We start from the raw sequence: 18,858 nt of genomic DNA on the forward strand, positions 1-18,858 counted from the left end.
TCTAACTATAAAAACTATGCAAAAAAAGTATTGACACAATACAAAAAAGTTATCCCTCATTTTTTCCCCAGCTTATTTTCTATAAGCCCTCAGGATGTGGATAGTAGTATATTGTTCATTTATGGTTTCTTTTTCCTTTTCCACCACTGTTAAGCTTTACTATTCAACTGGGAAGAAACGTCCTTTATATTGTCCAAAATGACTATCACTAAACGTGCCACCTAGAAATACATTTAAAAATGGTCGTATAAAATTTAACAGGTAGAAACAAGAATTTCCTTTTTAATTTCCTCTTACTGTAAATAGTTCTTATGGAGACTCTTGAATTAATTTTGATGGAATGGATTATTTATGAAAATAAGAAAAAGGAAACCTATAAAAATACTTCATGTAATATAGATCAAATACTGGTTTCACAGATGGATAGACTTATTTAAATTTTATACTTCCAACAGAAATTTGTTATCATTGAGGCAAAAAACTCTTCAAGTCACACACAAAAAATACTTTGAGAATGAGATTCTGATAAATCAATCAATTTTACTTAAGTAAAGATGATAGTGAAAATAATTTGTTTTTTTTTTTAAATAATTCCGTTGGAAAAAATAATAAATGTTTAAGTCAAATCTTCTCATTGGGGCCTGTTAGTAGAGTGCTTGGAAGCTTTTGGGTCTCCATGGCAGACCTGAATTTTACTTTCTTAAGAATTATAGTTGGAGGCTTAGAATTTGTTTAATAAATCCACATTCTCTGGAACTTTTTATTTAACAATTCAGTTTTATTTGTTTATAGCAAATCTCCATTGTTAACTCATATGAAAGTAGAGACATTTTTGATGTAAATAGCTAAATTTATTAAAAAAATAATAGTAAAAGCAACAAACAGGTTTCCATTTCATCTTCATAACTGTATGAATCATTTATAGGAATTGAATTTAAATATAAAGTGGTGTTTGGAATATTTTTATTTCAGTTATGGTGAGGTAGCATTAAGCTACCCTTTTTTCTCTCTAAGAGCAGCTACCAAACTAGATACAATTTAAGGGGGGAAACAAAGCAGCTGTTTGAATATATCAGGAAACTGCAAGCTAGGAATTAAGGAACCAAGATGCTAGAGATAATCAGAAATAATGGAAACACAACTACATGAGGTGTGTATTTATGCCTAAATTTTCTCATCAGGGAATTTGTTGATTTTAATGGTGAGATATAGAGGCTGAACAGAAAGTAATGATTTGGATATTGCTGTCTTACTGGACAAGTGCAATTAAAATTTGAATTTAAGGCTGCCAAGGAATTCTACAACTCAAGGGACTGGTCTCAGAGAAATGAGAACTACAGAAAAGTAAGCCATGAATTCTGTGTGTGATTTCCTCTTGAGGCATTTGTTGGTTCCTGAGTTGAGTATTTGTGGGCCACAATTCTGGAAACACAACATGGGAATGGTTACTAGATGACTAAAAGGCAAGCAGATATTTAAGCAGTTCCAATAGGCTAGAGACACAAATGTTAGAGTTGAGAGCCCACCCAGAAAGACATACATAAATATCATAGACTTTTTAGTTAAAAACTCAGAAATGGATAGGATTTAAGACTAATGGTAGGGGCGCCTGGGTGGCGCAGTCGGTTAAGCGTCCGACTTCAGCCAGGTCACGATCTCGCGGTCCGTGAGTTCGAGCCCCGCGTCAGGCTCTGGGCTGATGGCTCGGAGCCTGGAGCCTGTTTCCGATTCTGTGTCTCCCTCTCTCTCTGCCCCTCCCCTGTTCATGCTCTGTCTCTCTCTGTCCAAAAATAAATAAAAAACGTTGAAAAAAAAAAAATTAAAAAAAAAAAAAAAAAAAAAAAAAGACTAATGGTAAATTGGAAATAAACTATTTAAGGAGATCCTGCCCATAGTCAATACCAGTCTATTACACCTTTACTACTTAGTCTTTTATGCCATTCAGTCTCTGTACAATTTTTCATTACAATTTCTAAGGTTTAATAAAACTTGACAGGAATGCTAGAAAATAGATCCAAATGACTAAACCAAACAAAGAAGGATTATATAGGAAGACCTATAGGGTATAGAAATATTAGAGTTATCATCTAAGGACAGTAAAATAACTGTAATTAATATATACAGGAAAAATATCGCTTTTCAGGCTTTTGGCTAAGATCAAGTGTAGTATCTGTTCTTATCAGTTTAATATATCTAGGAAAATAGATGTATAAGGTAAAGAATTTCATTGAAGAATTTTAATATATTACAAATAATCTGGAAATAATGGGACTGAGAAATAGAATGAAAAAATTAAAAATTCAATAAGCAACAAATTAGGTAGTGTAAAACAGATGATTAATGAACTTTAAGTTATTTTGGTAAAAATAATTCATCTTGAAAAATGCAGAATAGTAAAGAACATAAAGAAAAACAGAATCCTATAGGACCCAGTGAAAAGTTTTAACATAATTGTATTGCGAGTCTCAGTAAGAGAGTATTAGAAAGTAAGTGGGTCAGAAACAATATTCAAAAAGATAACAATAAAAGAATTTTCAAAATTAATGACAGATATGAGCACAGAGATTCAAAGAGATTTTGTAACCCTAAGCAGAGTAAATATAGATATTAACCACATCTAGGCATTTCATAGTGAAACAAGTAAAAAACAAAGATAAGAGAAAAAGCAGCCAGAAATAAAAGATACACCATCTTCAAACAATAAGATTCATGAGTAATTATTTACGATAAACTATGGAAGTCAAAAGATAAGGGGATGACATTTTTATAGTGCCAAACACTTTCTTAGAAAAAGTCAAATTTGTCAAAATGGACACAAAAGAAACAATGTAAACAACTTTATATCCATTAAAAATGTAATCATAATTTACAACCTTTCCACAAAGAAAGCTCCGGGATTAAAGGGCTTCATCTACAAATTTTTCTAAACATTAAAAGGAGAAATAACATTAATTTTATACAAAATCCAGAAGATAGATAATAAAGATGAAATACATACCACAAAAATTTTGAGAACTAAAGAGCCTTAGATTGTACAAAGATAATACAATAAAGGAAAATTGTAGGCATTATCTCAAAAAAACCTAAATATAAAAATCTTGGGGCACCTGGGTGGCTCAGTTGGTTAAGCATCCGACTTCAGCTCAGGACATGATCTCACAGTTTGTGGGCTTGAGCCCCACGTCAGGCTCTGTTCTGACAGCTCAGAACCTGGAGCCTATTTCGGATTCTGTGTCTCCCTCTCTCTCTGCCCCTCCCCTGGCATGCTCTGTCTCTGTCTCAAAAATAAAAAAAACATTAAAAAAAATTAAAAATCTTGAACACATTACTAGAAAACTTGATCCAGCAATACATAAAAAGGATAATATATCACAACTAATTTGGATTTTCCAGAAACGTAATGTTGGCTAATCATTTGAAAATAAATTATTATGGATCAGTACAGTAAACAAACCAAACCATATGTATATTTCAATAGATACAAAAAGCAATTGATAATAATTTGATAGCCATTCATGCTGAAAACTTTTGGCAAACTAGAAATAGAATGAAATTTTGTTAATCTGTAAAGTTTAACTTAAAATTTAGAGCAAACATGATATTTAATAGTGAGATATTGAAAGCCCTTCCCCAGAGATAAAAATTAGAATGCCTGCTATTATGGCTTTTATTAGTATTTTAATGGAAATCTTCCTGATCTTTCTTGCTAGAGCAATAAAATAAGAAAAATAAATGAATTTCCTGAGGATTTTGAGAGGCGAGTAAAATTGTCATAATTCATAGATAACATGATTGTGTATCTAGAATGAATGTGTGTGTGTGTGTGTGTGTATCAGAATTTAGTAGTAAGATAATATACAAAGTTAATATACAGTAATCAATTATATTTTATTTCTAGCAATGACCATTATGGATACTTAGGAGCAGATCAAAAAAGCAATAAGCAAGATCTCTATAGACATGGCCACTTTGAAGCAAAGTTTCAGTACTTTGGCACCCAGTGTCAGTCAGTCCTTAAGTATGAGCTGTCCTCTGCCCTTGTCTCATGATAGACTATAGGAGGTATAACCTCGCTCTGTGGTCATTTGCAAAGGCATTTCTCTGGAGAAGAGGGCAGCTGTGATCATTAACAGGCAATATTCACAGCTCTCAGGGGCTGGTGTTTTGGTGCACTTGCCTAGAAAATGGGATCTGGGAGGCATATCAATAGGGTGCTCCACATTTGAATTTCTGTTATTTGACTCCCACTATAGGCTGAATGTTTGCGTCCCCTGCAAATTCAGGGTTGAAAACCTAATGGCCAAGATGATGGTATTAGAAGGTGGGGCTTTGGGGAAGACAATTAGGTCTTGAGGGTGGAGCTCTCATGAATGGGATTGTGCTGTTTAAAAGAGATCCCACAGAGGTAGCTTGCCCCATAAATCATGTCAGGATACAACAAGAAGTCTGTGACTCAGAAGAGGGCCTTCACCCAGCTGTGCTGGCATGCTGATCTTGGACTTCCTCCTCCAAACTGTGAGGAATAAATTTTCATTTTTTATAAGCTACCCAACTATTCAATCTGTGGTATTTTGTTATAGTGGCCTAAATGGACTAAGACACTTCTCTGCTAAAAGGGGAGTACCAATATTCCTCTGATCATAATTTATTGTATCAATCAATACTTAGTTATAGAAGATGACAGGAAATCCTGTTTAATATACAAGAAAAAATGAGTTTTATAAAGAAAGATGAGAGTATAGGGTAAAATGTAGAGAAAACAGTATGAGATATAAAAACAAAAGTTTCTGAAAATATGCAAAAATAAAAAATTACTATAATACAGGAATGTAATTTTGAGAATTGCAAAAGCAGGAACAAAATTTTATACAGTCCTTTTAGTTAAGGTGACATCTGATTAGCAAAATATATTCTACCAAATTGAAACTAAAAACTAAGACACAAAACCATGAAAACAGAATCAAAGACAATTTTTCACTAATTATGGATTTGAAGATATGAAATGAAAATCATCACCAGTAACTGAAGCTGAAATACAATTTCATTCCAAAGAAAAACAAAATTTGAGGAAGGAGATGAGAAGATATCCTTGCATTGCATGTCTCTGTATCAGAGATCAGGATCTGTATTAAGAAGAAAACTTAGTCATGCTCCCTTAATCCCTTAAAACTCCCTTAATCGTTCATGCATTTGGACATCCTGCTTCTTGTAATAAATATATCAATGAATGGATGCTAGCACACTTATAAAATTTGAAGTCAGACTAGTAATAGTTTGTGATGGAAAAGTCATGGGAGTAGTACATTCTTGAAATCAGTTTTTATTCAGGCTTTTTGGCAAGAGGAAACTATTACTATAAATTACTAAAGACTAAATTTTAATTTTCTTAATCCCAGTCAGAGCTAGCAGATGATTCCTCCCCTGAATTCTGTAGCCAGATTTGAAAAATTATTGCTAGATACACAAATTTTGCCTAGGGGATATGCACATCTGTGGCCCTCTAGCTTAAATCCTGAGAGGAAACTCTGCTACTTGTAACCAGGAAACAGGAATAGAAACAAAGGGAAAGTCTTGTTTATGGCAAAATGCTAGCAATGACTGATCTCTTTTCATTCAAGGCTGTGTAAACAGAAACACCCAAAAACATGACCATGAAAAGACTCTGTACTCAAGTCAAAGAAAACAAGAATAGAGTACTGAAGAAACAGAAGAACATACTTTTTAAAAATTGTAAATTTAAGAAACAAATTTAAGAAACAAATTTGCTTTGTCCTCATAATATAAATCAAAGAATTAGGGACTTAGTAAAATTAAAACTTTGATAAAACAACAGTCTAAGATAAATAAAATTATATGATTGAGAGGGGGATAGAAATGAAAAGACATCCAGTTTAGAGAATTATTGAGAGAAATTTTATGTATTGATGGACATACAAAGAAATATCCAAAACAAGATTTTTTTTAAGTATTTAAGAAAGTAAATTTTAAAATAAATTTGAGAGAAAACAGACTTGATGATTTGTAAGATAACTTGGCGATAATACTTAAAGTACAGAAGTAGAGTCATGCAACTGGGAAAATGGGGAGAAAACATGATCTGTATGGAAGAAACAAAAGAAAACACATTGTTTATGGGAATTTTGCATAATAGATTCATATATAATAAGTGGTAGTATAAGTCAGTATTTTCATTTATTCAACAAATGTTTACCAGCTGCAATGAACCGGGCACTACTATAGATGAATCAGAAACACAAGTGAACAAAAGAGTTAAAGATTCCATACCCATATACAGCCTTTAGAGTGGGAGGGCAAACAGTTAAAAATAACACAATAAATAAATTATGTAGCTAGCACTTTGAGGGTAGTGATTGCATAAGAAATGTGATAAGGTGCATTTCATTGAGGATGAAAGATTTTTTTAAGTTTTAATTTTAATTCCAGTTAACATAGAGTGTTATATTAGTTTCAGGTGTACAATATACTCAGTCAACAATTCTATACATCACCCAGTGCTCATCACACTCCTTACTTTCCATCACCTATTTCACCCATCGCCCACGCCCCCACCCCACATCCCTCTCTCCTCTGGTAACCGTCAGTTTGTTCTCTGTAATTAAGAGTCTGTTCTTTAGTTTCTCTCTGTCTCTGTCTCTCTCTCTCTTTTACCCTTTGCTCATCTGTTTTGTTTCTTAAATTCCACATATAAATGAATCATATGGTATTTGTCTTTCTCTGACTTATTTCACTTAGCATTATACTCTCTAGCTCCATCCATGTCATTGCAAATGGCAAGATTTCATTGTTTTTTTATGGCTGAGTAATATTCAATTGTATATACACACCACATCTTCTTTATCCATTTTCTGTTCTGTTCCATTGAACTGTGTGTCTGATTTTGTGCCAGTGTCATATGTTTTGACTATTATAGCTTTGTAATATAGCTTAAATTCCATACTCATGATGCCTCCAACTTTGCTGAATCCATGTATTAGTTCTAGCAATTTTTTGGTGGAGTATTTTGTGTGGTCTATATAGGGTATCATGTTGTCTGCAAATGGTGAAAGTTTGACTTCTTTCTTGCCAATTTGGATGCCTTTTATTTCTTTTTGTTGTCTATTTGCTGAGGCTAAGACTTCCAGTACTGTGTTAAATAATAATGGTGAAAATGGACATCCTTGTCTTGTTTCTGACCACAGAAGAAGAGCTCTCAGTAAAGTCACAGAATACAAAATCAAAACACAGAAATCTGTTGCATTTCTATACACCAATATTGAAGAATCAGAAATTAAATAAACAATCCCAGTTACAATTGCACTCAAAATAATAACATACCTAGGAATAAACCTAACCAAAGAGATGAAAGACCTGTACTCTGAAAACTATAAAACACTAATGAAAGAAATTGAAGGCATCACAAAGAAATGGGAAATCATTCCATGCTCATGGATTGGAAGAAGAAACATAGCTAGAATGCCTATACTACCCAAAGCAATCTACACATTTAGTGCAATTCCTATAAAAATACCAACAACATTTTTCACAGAACTAGAACAACATTCCAAAATTTGTGTGGAACCACAAAAGACCATGAACAGCCAAAGCAATCTCAAAAAAAAAGAAAATAAAGCTAGAGGTATCATGGTTCTGGACTTCAAGCTATGTTACAAAGCTGTAGTCATCAAGACAGTATGGTACTGGCACAAAAACAGACACATAGTTCAATGGAACAGAATAGAAAACCCAGAAATGGAGCCACAACTATATGGTCAACTAATCTTCAACAATGTAGGAAAGAATATCCAGTGAGAGAAAGATAGTTTCTTCAATGAATGGTATTGGGAAAACTGGACAGCAACATGTAGAAGAATGAAAACTGGACCACTTTCTTACACCATACATAAAAATAAATTCAAAATGGATGAAAAACCTAAATGTGAGACCTGAAAAAATAAAAATACTGGAAGAGAACACAGGCAGCAACCTCTTTGACCTCTGCTGGAGCAACTTCTCACTAGACACATCACTGGAGGAAGGGAAAAACAAAGAAAAATGAGCCTCATCAAGATAAAAAGCTTTTGCACACCAAAGGAAACAATCAACAAAACTAAGGGTAGCCTATTGAATGGGAGAAGATATTTGCAGATGACCTATCCAAGAAAGGGTTAGTATCCAAAATATGTAAAGAATTTATACAACTCTACACCCCCCCCAAAATAATCCAATTTAAAAATTGACAGAAGGCATGAATAGTCATTTTTCCAAAGAAGACATCCAGGAGGCTAACAGACACATGAAAAGATGCTCAACATCACTCATTATCAGGGAAATACAAATCAAAACTACAATGAGATATCACCTCCTGCCTCTCAGAATGGCTAAAATTAACAACACAAGAAACAACAGGTGTTGGGGGAGGATGTGGAGAAAAGGGAACACTCTTAAACTGTTGGTGGCTAAGCAAACTGATTTAGCCACTTTGGAAAAGTATGGAGTTTCCTCAAAAAGATAAAAATAGAACCACCCTAAGATCCAGTAATTGCACTTATGAGTATTTATCCAAAGAATACAAATCACTAATTCAAAGGGATACGTGCACCCTGATGTTTATAGCAGCATTATCTATAATAGCCAAGATATGTAAGCAGCCTAAGTGTCCACCAAATGATGAATGGATAAAAAAGATATGGTGTATATATACATTGAAATATTATTCAGCCATAAAAAAGGATGAAATCTTGTCATTTGCAATGACATGGATATAGCTAGAGAGTATAATGCTAAGCAAAATAAGTCAGACAGAGAAAGACAAATACCATATAATTTCACTCATATGTGGAATTTAAGAAACAATAGATGACCATATGGGGGAGAAAAAAAAGGGAAACAATCCATAAGATACTCTTAACAATAGAAAGCAAACTGAGGGCTGATGGAGGGAGGTAGGTAGGAGATAGGCTAGATGGGTGATAGGTATTAACAAGGGCACTTATGAGGAGCTCTGGGTGTTGTATGTAAGTGATGAATCAATGAATTCTCCTGAAATTAATACTGGACTGTATGTTAACTAACTAGAATTTAAATAAAAATTTGTAATGAAAAATAAATGTAATAATTTTAGATGTGGAAGTTATCCATTTCTGATGAAAATTCTGAACTACATTAACATTAAATAAAATATTTATTGTGATTTAAAAAATAATTTAAAAAATGAAATAACAATATGTGTTTGATAGATCAAACATGATATAAGGTATTTTAATGATGATGATAGGAAACAAAATTCTTACTCTGAGCCAGACACCAGCTTAAATGCTTTGTTTTAATTAAGGAAATCTGTTTTTTAATCTGCTGGGTTAAAATTAACTTTGTGAAATAGAAGGAATTATAGGAATATGTTTCATTTTGTCTACTGAATCAAAAGATGTCAATCACACATGAAGATGCCTTGATAGCATTCTGATGGCCAAAATTATCATCTATTGTATGGGATTTTCGCCTGTCAGTCTCTCTGATTATAAACAAAATAAAACAAAAATGCTCCACCTATTGGTGAGCATTTCTATGTTTTGGAGGTTGTATGAAATACTGACACACTTTATAACTTTTAATCTTTATAATAGTTATGTGAAGTAGGCAATATTCATCATTTACATCTTATAAAATCAAGTCTTTGAGTGACTACATGGCCCAAAACATCTTAGCTAGCAAATGCCAGAAGCAAGACATAACCCAAGATATATCCAATACTCAATCTTCTTTGCTTAACCACTACTATCAGCTCTTAGGAACACATCTTAAATACAGGCTTAAGTCACTAGATTTTCTATGCATGGTGGATAATTTGTTCACTGCATTTATCTACTTTATTAAATTCGGTCTATCTAGGAATTTTTAAAGCACATTATATGCTTAGAATAGAATGCTAGAATCCAAAGAACCTTTGGTTATCTTGTCTAACCTTATGCTCTAAATTATTATATCTCTCAGTAACATTTCTTGGTGGTATCCTGACTGCAATGCCTACTTGACTGAAACTCTTTCCACAGCATTTTTGAAGATTGTTGTGTAGTTTCAAAGGATCCTTCAAGATTTTAGTAAATTTAATAGGAGCTTAGGATCTGGTATCTTTGCCTTAGAAGGAGCAATAATACCGATGGAAGCAGATTTAGTTTACAATTGAGTATAATGAGTTCATATGTAAATATGTATTCAGTATCTGGACACACATATACACATACTTTCTCCTCCTTCATTTAGTAGCAAGCATTTATTGAACACCTAATACATTCCAGGCAATGCTCTAAATGCTAACGATACAGTAGTGAACAAAACAGGTAACATCCCTCACCTTCAGACTTCAGGGAGGATGTATACCAGAAGTGGCCAAAAAAATTTTTACAATAGAAAAGAATGAAAACTCAACAATTGATATTAAGACTAAAGCCAAAGGAATTGTTCTAAAGCTTTTCATTTAAGTTTATTAATTTGAGTGACACTAATTTTACTGCAGGACTGGCTGATGCCTGGGAATATGCATTGCTATTTTGTAAAATTTTGGAGTTGAAAGGAATAGTAAACATGACCGATGCTCAACTTTCTTGATCATGGATGGGACTCCTTTCTTTAACTTTCCCCATTGATCTGAGTTCTGCCTACTAGACTATAGAACAAAAAAATATGACATAAGAAAGGAATTTTAATCATTACAATGCTTTGCAATACATATCAGCATTCCCATTTTATAAATTAAAAAGTTGATGCTTAAAGATATAAATTGACAATCTAAAACATACAGTTATTAAGTATAAGATATGGCATTAGAACATGGGTCCATTTGTCTTGATACTGTACTCCCTGCCTTATCAAATCCTTCCAACTCAACAAGATTAGTATTTCATGCAAGGATTATGCTAAATTACTTGGAAGATAAAGCAGTGTGTGTCTTCACTTCAGAGTAGTGCTTTGGGAATAGAGCTAGGGACATAATTAATGCCAAATATAGGAAATTAGAGATGATTTCACAAAGATGTTTTGAGATGGGCATTAAGGATAAATAGAATGTTGATACATAGGGTAAAGCCATATCCCCTCTGGCCTTACCATGATAAACAAAAGCTGACTTCCAAACACCCAAGAGCTTGCTACTACACCAAATCTACTCTTCCCAAGCTTATGGTAGGCCAAATATGACTGCAATTTTTTTTTTCTTTTAAGAACAGCTGCCAACCAATGACAAATGGGATTTGGTGTAGAAATATCCTCCTTCCTTTATTCCTCAGGCGGGTTAACTACAAGGCACAGGTTCCAAACAGACTCCTAAAGTTTTCAACAGAATTAAAGAATTAAGCTGCAGTAACCCACAAAGAAAACATGATTTAGTGCACTCTTTATTGTTTTCTTTCTCTTCATTGTTTTCTCCACTCGTTTATTGGAGTTTGCTTGTATTATTAATCTACTAAACTACTTGCATTTGAATTGACTCACGATTTGCTTCTGAAAAACTCCTCCTTCACATCATCAGAATGGGAGGTTCTAAGAGCTTGCTGAAGCCATTGTGAGTCTCAAGGTTATCTAGTAAATTTACAAAGGCTAACTCACAGTAATTGTCAGGATATGCCCTGAAACCAACTGTGAATTTCAACATTTGCCCATGTGGAGTTGCTGATGCTCCCAAGACTGAAGGACTATCTTTGTCTTGTACCTTCCAAATATCATATTAATGCCTTTATTGACACCTAACTCCAAATCTCTGAAAGCAATGTAGGTGATGTTGAGTTGATAACAGGAAATGCAGCAAATTTTAACCTAAACATTATTTCACTATTTCTCTATACAAATGCTCCCTACTTGCCACTGTTTTCTGTTCATATCAACAATAACCATGGTGAGATTTCTCACCTTTTCTCTTTCTGCCAATAAAAATCCTACTCAATCTTCAAAGTGCAGCTTTTGTCATTGCCTTGCAGTGATGTTTGGAGGGTGGCTGGAGGAGATTTGGATAAAGATCAGCTGCTTTTATTGAGAATTAACAGAGAGAAGTGGTAGACTTAAGAAAAAAATAATGACCTGAAGAATAAAAACTCTGTAAAGAATTAGGTAATTTATTCAAATCCCTATGGCTAACTACTGGTTTTCCAAATCATTTTGGAAAACTTCCATTAAGAAATTAGATTTTCTGACATGATTGCTAATACATTGTATTTCTAGTCTTTCTGACCCCTTGGGAGAGTTACCATGTCCAAAGTGTTATCCTAAAACCTTCCTCAGTAAAATGGGAGCAGGTAGTACAGCTAGAAAAGTTTTAACCTAATTTAATTTTGGAGATGAATATTGGTTTGATGACATTTTTTTGAAAATTTTCAAGCAAAACCCAAACGACTTCCCAAACAATATTTTCTTCTTTCTGTTTGCCTTATGTTTATAACCAAGGCATCTGACCAAAGATTTTCCCAAATTTTATTTGTCTGGAGTAAGCAAATTCAATCTTTAGATTATGTGTATTTGTATGTCTAGTATGTGTGTGTGTGTGTCCCTGTCTATGCCAAAAGGAAGAAGATACTTGCAATTATTTTCTGAGTAATGGCTATCTGATCACTTCTGAATTGTTATAATAATTACACCTGAAATTCATTACAATACATGAGACCCTGTCTCATACTTGTATATGCATATTATCATTTAATCCTTACAGTAAATCTACTATGTGGATACTTTTATTATCATCACTTTTATAAAAAGGTAAATGAGTTAAATATCTTAAGAATACAAACTATTAAGAACTAGAGTCAGAAGTTGAATCTAAGCCTACTACCTTCCTGCTTGTAACCAATAAAATATTCTGCCTCTAGGAAGTACTTAGTTTTGCTTAAGTGTTTATAGTACTATTTAGGAGTATTCCCGTATCATAGGGAAGCACAGTGTCTGTGGTCCCAGAAATGCAAGATGAACCAATGTGCTTAAAGTTTTCTCACCACCGCCATATTTGACCCTCTATATCAGCCTTCTGATCAAAGACAGTGAACACCAGGCTTTGGTTAAATTCTCCAGACAGGATTTTCTCCATGGAATGGAGACCTCCATTTTTTAGTAAAAATATATTTAGGGGCACCAGGGTGGCTCAGTCAGTTAAAGGTACAACTCTTGATTTTGGCTCAGGACATGATCTCAAGGTTATGAGATCGAGCCTGCCATACTGGGTGTGGAGCCTGTTTAAGATTTTCTCTCTTTATCTCCCTCTGTCCCACCTCACCCTCCCAAAAAATATCTATTGAAATTGATGGATATAATTGCGATCAATATCAAAATTTCATAATTTTTATCGGAAAGGCCACTATATCATTAGTTCTATCTCTTCTCTGTGAAGTGATTTGAGGATTGCCACAACAGTAGTTGAAACACAGTCAAAACTACAACTTTAAATGTCCTGTATTAAATATACAAATGAATGGAAATAACAATTCCTTTGAATCCTTCAGTTTATATCCCTGACCAACACTAGGACTTCTCCATAATCAGCTTCCAGTGAGCAAAACTCAAATACTCCTTTAAGAACACAATTAAGTAGGACATTTTTACATTTCTGGATTTGGTAACTATACATGTAAGAATGTCCTGTTTGTGTTATAGAAACATATGATCTTAAAAAAAAAAACAAAAAACAAAAAAACAAATCCCAGGGCAAAGTAGAGAAAGGGTTTGGAAACCAAAAGCTAAGGAAGATATTCCATTACAATGATCACATGGCAGGTCAGAATTTAGCATGGCCTCTGTCCCAACTGTCATCTTGCCCTTTATAAATTGAGTTTTTGCAGAGTTCCAATTCATAAAGTCTCTTTCTCCTCCTTTTGTTTAGAACAGATTCTGTTTAACACTTCTGCCTTATTTGTGAGTCTGAGCAGTACAGATTACAAAACACAAGAAGTTGTCCTTTATGATACATGTACACAGGTCATGGGGCAATTAAACCTCGGTTGCACTGACTACAGGTAATATGTAAATTAATGAAATGGGATTGTTCTAACTGCAGCAGAAGAGAAATGCCAGATGTGAGGTCAACCAAGAGTTGTTATATCAGCAGCTATTCTAAGTAAGAGGGAATTTAATTATTTGAATGGAGCAATAACTGAGACTAAGTTTTATTTAACACTCAGTGAAGATGTGATAAGGATAGGCTATCATAATAAGGTTTTTCATTGTTCATTTCTTTTTAAAAATTTTTTTAATGTTTTTTTATTTCTGAGACAGAGACAGAGCATGAGAGGGGGAGGGGCAGAGGGAGAGGGAGACATAGAATCAAAAGCAGGCTCTAGGCTCTGAGCTGTCATCACAGAGCCCAACACGGGGCTCGAACTCCCAAACCGTGAGATCAGGACCTGAGCCAAAGTCAGTAGCTCAACCGACTGAACCACCCAGGTGCCCCTTCATTGTTCATTTCTGAGGGATTTCTAAGCACTCCTGAGTTTAATGGAATCACAGGGAAGATACCTGTTGAGAAAACAAGTCTTAGAAAACAGTTCAGAATATTCACTTTATGCTCTGGATTAGAAAAGGGTACCAGAATAAATACACAATGACCATTTAAGAGGAGGAAGAGGCAAGAACAATAACAAAATTGAATTATTCTTCATCCATACTAGAATTTTAGAATTAAAAACACTCTGATAAACTAAACATATATATATGTGTGTGTGTGTGTGTGTGTGTGTGTATATATATATATACACACACACACACACACACACACACACATTTAGTTTCCTGGATTCTGATTTTTTTTTTCAATTTCCTAATCCTTTAGGAGGACAAAATCTGACATGGCCAGTATCATCTTTGCTTCAACAAGCTCTTTGAATTACTTTAGCACATTTTTAAAATTATATAAACCAGGACTTTAATAACATGAAAGAAAGATCTTCTTATCCTTTAAGGAGACAATATATTCTCCTTTTGCCAAAGTATCTTCACTCACATTGGATCCCTGAAAATTTATCAAACATCATGGAGTATTTCTTATATTCATACATTCCTGTAATACCTTACTTCTCTTGTCAGAGCATAAAGAACCATGAGGAATGCTCTGAAGTCAGACTCCCTTCTTTCAAATCCCAGTTCTACCATTTCCTCATTGTATGATATTTAGCAAATTGTCTAGCTCTCTAAAATTTAATGTCCTCATCTATAAACTCAGAGTATTACTAATAGATACCCTAGAACTATTGAAAGATTAAATAAGATAACCATGTGGAGGATTTAGCTACATGCCTAGCTATCGCATACAAAGAATGATCGCGATTCCTATAATATTACCATTATCTATATAAAAATTATGTCTAGGCTCTTTGAATAAGACAAATCATTCCAAAATCTTGGTCACAGGTTCTTATGATTCCTTGAAGTACTAATCAATACCAAGATTGGAAACTAAAGTCAAAAGCAAAGCAAAGTGTCAAATAATTCCTTAAGATCACCCAAAGATTCAATGTGGAAAGATTCTAGAAATGTAAAGGACACAGGCATGCTTTATCTTGGTGACTTGTAAGAATAGTAATTCTTTTTGTTGTTATTTTTTTCTTTTTGTTTTTAACTTTTTAAAGTTCTTATTTAAATTTCACTAACAAACTAATATATTAGTTTCAGGTGTGCAATTCAGTGATTCAGCACCTCTGTACAACATCCGGTGCTTAACACAAGTTCACTCCTGAATCCCCATTACTTGTTTTACCTATTCCTCCACCCACCTCCCTTGAGGTAACCATCAGTTTGTTCTCTATAGTTAAGAGTTTATTTCTTGGTTTTCCTCCTTCTCTTTTCCCCCTTTGTTTGTTTCCTAAATTCCACATATGTGTGAAATTATATGGTATTGTCTTTCCCTGGTTGACCAGAAATTACTACTTATCTCCACCCATGGACATCTAAATGCAATGAAAATAATATTTTGTTACTATTTTATTTAAAAAGGTTGATTTTAGGGGCACCTGGGTGGCTCAGTCGGTTGAGCATCCGACTTCAGCTCAGGTCATGATCTCACAGTCTGTGGGTTCAAGCCCCGCATCGGGTTCTGTGCTGACAGTTCAGAGCCTGGAGCCTGCTTCCGGTCCTGTGTCTCCCTCCCTCTCTGTCCCTCCCCCACTCTCACTTTGTCTCACTCTGTCTCTCAAAAATAAATAAATGTAAAAAAAATTTTTTTTAATAAATAAATAAATAAAAAGGTTGATTTTAGTCTCAAAATCTCAAAAGCAAAAGAAACTATTTCTACTTAGGCTTTTTAGAATTCATTTCCATTTGGGGCTGTTGCCATTAAATGTTATTTTCTGGGGCACCTGGGTGGCCCAGTTGGTTAAGTGTCTGACTTTGGCTCAGGTCATGATCTCATGGTTCATAGGTTCAAGCCCCACGTCGGGCTCTATGCTGACAGCTCAGAGCCTGGAGCCTGCTTCAGATTCTGTGTCTCCTTCTCTCTGATTCTTCTCTCACTCTGTTTCTCTTTCTCAAAAGTAAATAAACATTTTTTTAAGTTATTTTATGACTCTAACAATTATGGTGATTTACTTTCTGAGCTAACTACTTACTAGCTACTGGTATTGCATACTAGCTATGCGACTCCAGAACTTTACATGGCTTCTCTGAATCTGGTTCATCATCTACAAAAGGTATAAATGATCTTCTCTTAAAAATGATTTTAATGTTTATTTATTTTTTGAGAGAGGGGGAGACAGAGAGAGACAGAGCGCCAGTGGGGGAGGGGCAGAGAGAGGGAGATACAGAATCTGAATCAGGTTCCGGGTTCTGAGCTGTCAGCACAGAGCCTCATGTGGGGCCCGAACCCACAAACTAAGCCAAAGTTGGATGCTTAACCAACTGAGCCATGCAGGCATGCCTAAAATGATCCTTAAAAAAAAAAGTTTATTTATTTATTTATTTGAGAGAGAGAGCACAAGTGTGTGTGGGGGGGGGGGGGGGGTGCAAAGAGAGAAGGAGAGAGAATCCCAAGCAGGTTCTGTACTGTCTGCATAGAGCTCAATACAGGCTCGAACTCATGAACTGTGAGATCACAACCTGAGCCAAAATCAAGAATCAGATGCTTAGCTGACTGAGCCATCCAGGGACCCCTGTATAAAGCAATCTTAACAATATTTTCCTAGCCTAGTATCTATGATACTTTATAATATATGTAATATTTCTTGTATACACATATATATGTATACCATATGTAGTCAGTATACAGCATAATGAATAGTTAATGAGGTTAGCTCCAACCCATAGATAAGTATATATATGAATATCAATATCAAGATATTTACATCATGATACCTATATCAAAATATATTGAGATGTCTATTTTTATATTTCCAGAATCAGCACAGAAGCCTTATTCTGAATAAGGTTAGACCTTCTCCAGATAAAATAAAAATGTATACTTAGGAAATACATATCATGTGCAAGGCACTATGCAAGATTTTATTGAGAATGCAAAAAAGCATAGATATTGTTCTCATTCTCAAAAATTTACCTTCAAGTTGAAAAGATGAGGCTTTTCCATCTGAAGAGTTATGTGATAATAATGGCAATAATTACAAGTGCTGCTCCTGTGTGGTGTGACATTATTTGACCAATAAGTAAATAGAGGCAAAATTTTCACCTTAGAAGGTCTCTACTTCCCCCTGAGAAGCTAGAAATTTAATCATGGTTTAACCCTTTTGGAACATCCCATAATTTTCAGGGTAAAGTCTGTGCTTCATTCGACAAGGCTTGCAAACTCTTCCAGATCTGCCTCTTTCTCCATTCCATCTTCCTTCCTTTTGATACATGTCCCATATACTCCAGTCACACATCACTTTTTTTTTTTTGTAGTTCTTTGATTAAAACAAACTTTTTATCAAGACAGGTCTTCCATCATACTGTTTTCTCTAGTTGGAAAGCTTCCTCTCCCTCACCTTCCTAGTGCCTGCTCATCCTTCCAGACAGCTCAGGCATGGCCTTCTATTAAAGGGAGTTTAGTGTGTCTCCTTTATGCACCAGTAACATTCTGCGTGCGTTTCACTTGCCACAGGGTTCTACTGTAGCCTGCTTTCATCCTCTCTTTGCCACTAGGATCTGATCTCCCTTGAAAGTTGAGGTCCTGTTCTCTGCATTTGTGTGCAGACTACTGTGCTAAGCACATAGTAAGGGTATAATAAGTGGGTATTAATGTTTGATAGGGTTTTTCTGAAAAAAGGTAGTATTTTGACTGGACCCTGTATGCTAAAAAGGAAAGGCTTATGCCTATTAACTGATAAGAAGAAGAAGGCTCTAAGAATTCTATGGGGAATTACAATCACAGGACCAAAGAAATTATAATCACTTTGCTATAAATTGCCTATATCCTAGTCCGATGAAGTCATTAGGTATACGTATTTTTTTCTTTTAAAAAGTTTTTAATATTTACTTATGTTTGAGAGAGACAGAAACAGCACGAGCAGGAGAGGGGGAGAGTGAGAGAGTGGACACAGAATCCAAAGTGGGCTCCAGGCTCTGAACTGTCAGCACAGAGCCTGATGCAGAGCTTGAACCCACTAACTGCAAGATCATGTGTGACCTAAGCTGAAGTTGGGCGCTCAACCAACTGAGCCACCCAGGCGCCCCAGTAGGTATATGAATTTTAAACTATACAAATAACATTTTACACAGCACTAAAATTCAATTATGAAAAGTTTTCAGGAGAATTGGCTGTTATACTTTGGTATCAAAACGCTTTCTGTGTAAATAATGATAGTAGGCCTAAGTCTAATACTGAAACTAATTAAAAACCTTCACATGATCAGTATTCCTATGGAATCGATGGCATGTTCTGGGAAATTATATTTCTTGATTGAATAG

The 18,858-nt window shown here is 34.6% G+C and overlaps 1 pseudogene; it reads left to right on the top strand.

Moving 5' to 3' along the window:
* The first annotated feature begins 2,131 nt into the window (after positions 1-2,131).
* Positions 2,132-2,240, top strand: LOC131489000 (U2 spliceosomal RNA; annotated as a pseudogene).
* The last annotated feature ends 16,618 nt before the right edge of the window (positions 2,241-18,858 follow it).

Source organism: Neofelis nebulosa, chromosome 10 (genome assembly GCF_028018385.1).
Source record: "Neofelis nebulosa isolate mNeoNeb1 chromosome 10, mNeoNeb1.pri, whole genome shotgun sequence".
In the NCBI taxonomy this organism is placed as follows: Eukaryota; Metazoa; Chordata; class Mammalia; order Carnivora; family Felidae; genus Neofelis; species Neofelis nebulosa.